This window comes from Vicia villosa, linkage group LG1 (genome assembly GCF_029867415.1).
Source record: "Vicia villosa cultivar HV-30 ecotype Madison, WI linkage group LG1, Vvil1.0, whole genome shotgun sequence".
NCBI lineage: Eukaryota > Viridiplantae > Streptophyta > Magnoliopsida > Fabales > Fabaceae > Vicia > Vicia villosa.
In genome coordinates this window covers 160,599,886-160,604,057 of record NC_081180.1, presented here as the reverse complement: position 1 = coordinate 160,604,057, position 4,172 = coordinate 160,599,886, and positions in this window count along the sequence as shown.

Genomic DNA, 4,172 nt, shown 5'->3' with positions numbered 1-4,172 from the left:
GCAGTCAAGTATAAGAGAGAGCTTATCATACCTCTATATACCTTCTGATTAATCTTACTGCTTACCTCATACTTATCCTTAATACATGTAGGATGCATAAGAGTCTTCGCTATCTTGCACTCTGACATGTCAAACTTCTTCATAAGTTGTCTTGTGTACTTTCTTTGATGGATAAATGTCCCTTCTGAACTTTGATTTATCTGAATTCCCATAAAGAACTTGAGTTCTCCCATCATACTCATCTCGAATTCAGCCTGCATAGACTTAGCAAATTCCTTACACAATATAGCATTAGAAACCAAATATAATATCAACAACATAAATTTGTATTACAAAAATATCATTTTTGAAAGTCTATAGAACAAGGTAGTATCCACCTTTCCTCTGGTAAGATTATTTTCTAAGAGAAAATTTATGAGTCTTTCATACCATGCTCTAGGAGCTTATTTTAGACCATACAATGATTTCTTGAGCTTGAAACTATTTTCTGGAAATTTTTGATTGTCAAAACCCGGGGGTGTAACACCCTATATTTTCCCTTATTTAATTTAATTATAATTTAAACTATTTATTGTAATTAATTGACATTTTATTGGATTATTGAAGAATTATGGAAAATAAAAGAATTGGGCCAGTGTCGTGTTTAGTAAAAGGGGGGTGTATTATTTGGTTCAATTGGGATGTATGTTAGGTGTTAGGATTTTGAAGTTAGGGATCTAATTCAGAGGTTGTATGAAATTGAATGTTTGTGATTGATTTGTGATGTTAGATGGACTTATTGCATGATGAATTGGTATGAAATCTCTGGAATTAACTCTAAAATTGTATTATAATCGAACTGGTACGAATTGGATTGAGAAAAGGTCTAAAATCCTGTCAAAAATGCAGTTACTGTTGCAAGAAGGACCGTAATCGGTTACGTAAATGGTTAAGTTGAGTGTTACTTTCCAAAAATTGAATTTTCGAGTTCGTAACCGGTTACGCTATTTTTGTAACCAGTTACAGCCTGTTCAGAATAATAGCGAATAGAGTTACGTAAAGTGTAACGGGTTACGCTATTCCCGTAACCGGTTACACTGAAGGTTTTTTGAAAATTGTAATAATTTCGTGGACGTAACCAGTTACGCTATTACTGTAACCGGTTACGCTGTAGCTTTTTGGAAAATATTTTATTTTCTAAACTTCACAACTTTCAAACCATTAACTTGTTTTTGGTGCCGTTTCGAGCATGGTGAAGCTGATGAGATATTCTATGTGTTGGAATGATGAAATAGGCAGGGGCACAATTTTTATTTTAAACTCTCGATTTATGACTTGAGTGAATTATGTATTGTTGGCTTGTATAATTGAATGTAACAATGTATAATTGTGATTATGTTGTGATTGTTGTGATTATTGTGGTGATGAATGATTTGTTTTTGAATGATGTTGAGACATGTACATACTTTGTTGGTGATGATAATTATGAGTTATGATGAGAAGATTTTCATACCCTAATTTTGCCCTCCTAAGATGTCACATCATCTGACATTTCACATCTCCCAGTCAGATCAATACGGATACCCAGAGCAATCACCTATTCAATAGGTATTCTATTAGGGTTTCCAGTCTATGAGATTCAGGCAAATGATCAATCAATGGTCGAAATGATCCTCAACACAATCATAGATGTCAAGATGTTTCATCCATCTCAACATGATCTCTAACCTCAAGGCATTGAGCCTCCAGTTCATCAGTGCAACCAGATTAGGGTTTTGAGATCCTAAGAGACTGCAATTAAAATTTCATCTGGGAAGAGCTTCAAGCTTAAAAACATGATTCACACATCTCAAAAGCCTTCACATGCTTCCATCATAAATGTCTAAAGAAAAATATACTTCAATTCAAGATCAATAATTCTCAGATTCATCTGGACAACAAAATTAGGGTTTTGACCTAATTCTTCTGGACAGTTTACTTTTAATCAGGACATGGCTCCACAACTAAAACCATGATTCAAAGACCTCTAATACTTCAATATAATCCATTCACTTCATTCATTTGAGGAGGAGGGCTTGATTCATCACAAAAATCCAAGATTGCACTTCATTTGGAAAAAGTCAACTGTACAAGATAGGCTTTGACTTTTGAGAAATTTGGTCAGCCATGGTATTTTATAGATCAATATCATCAACATATGATTATTGAAGTCATTTGGCCAAAGAAAATCAAGAAAATCAAACAAGAATAAAAAAGTCAATAAAAGTCAAAATTAGGGTTTTTCAAGGGTATTTTGGGAACTCAAAATTTTTCTTACACACTCAAAAATCTCCCAAAATGAAATTTGTAGATCTTGAAAAAACAAACAACTCTTGAAGGGGGAACTTTTGGCAAAAAAATCAATCATTTAAGAGTTATGGAATTAAGAAGCCAAAGTCATCAAGACTTAGAAAATTTTCTAAGTAGAAAAACCTAGTTTTTCTTCCAACTTCAGGGCCAATTTTCCCAAACTTCCCAAACTATTTTGAAGAAACACCAAACTAATGAATTGAATTATATACCAAGGGCTTTCCAAATTGTTCTCAACCATCTCCAAATTCATTTTAAGCAAAAAATTATGCATGTTCAAAGTTGGGCATTTGAGGTTGTTTAAGCCATGACCAAATTTTTATCTATTGGTAATTTTGTGCAAATTCCTCTACCAATTGATGCTACATGGCACATAATACATCAGTAGAGATTCCATGTATTCATTTTCATCATTGCATAAAGATTGAAGCATATTCCAAAAAAATAAGAACATTTGATTATGTAATGATTACTTTTGGGAAATTTATGGCCAAGTGGTGAATCACCAAAGGAATCTCTTCCCAGCCAATTGGTACACATTTCTGTATCAAAATTGTCCCCAAAGATCAAGAAAAACTGAGGGCTAGGGAGTGGTATCAAAAAATCCATCATTGCACTTGGATATTTCACATTTCTTCACTACTAAGTTTCAAAAGTTATGACCTCATCCAAGCTTACTTCACTCTCTACTACTTCAGATCATTTGCCTATAAACAGAAGTGCTCTCCTCAGTATTGATCACACCAAAGCAAATCCAATTCTTGATTTCTCCTTCTCTCCCTCTTGCTTGTTGTTTTCTTAGGCTCTTTGGCAAGAAGAATCGAATTCTTCAAACCAAAGCTTTTCCTTTGAAAGTAAGCCTTCTAACATCCCAGGGAGGTTCATTAGAAGTGATCCAAGCACGTGGAATACTTATGAAAATGGAGGATCACCATATCCACTTTCAACTTGGAGCTTTAGAAAGTGGGGTCGTGCAGAGCAATTCAGAGGGTGTCAATCAAGTCCAAGCATATCAACATGTTTCTTAGGGTGTAGTGAAGCTATCCAGATGCCTACAACACATCTGTAAGTACATAATCACCATCTTCCATTTTTACTTGAAGCTTAAGCAAGTGGGGTCGTACAGAGCAATTTAGAAGTTGTCAATCAACACTAAGCATCTCAACACATTCCCGGGAGTTCATTGAAGCTATTTGGATCATTACTTTGGTTCTGTAACATCATTTTCCCAGAGGTAGATCGTCACGTTGGAGGTAAGTTTCATAACTTCAAACTCTATGATTCATGCTTCATAAATGAAAACTTGTGATACCAACAAGTTTCTGCACATGTGAGGATCATTAACCCTCAATCAATTATATTATATCATACGCATATGTCATTTAATTTTAAATTTCAGTTTTAGGATTCTTAGTGTTTATGCGTGTGAATTTTGAGTTACACTCAGAATGAATGAAATTTAAGACCAATAAACAGTGAGTGGTATCTAGTGCCACATCACTGCTACCTAAGTCACGAAAATTTCATGTGATTTGACAAATCCATTCATTGATAATGCTTGTCTTACAATTACCTTTTAGCCCTCATGTTTATACTGAACACAAAGCATATACTGTGTCACCCTTGTTTAGTTTAATATTTGGCCCACAGACATTTATCCTAATACACATGACGGGTAAATTTCATCTAGAGCACTCATATCCCTTAGTATGATTTGTGGAGTATGCATCAACTATCTTTAAGATCATCCAGTTACAGATAATATTTGATCAACAATAAATTATTGGGTCCACATCTAGGGTCCATAGTGGTTTTAGGTTGAATGATGATATACACCACTACCA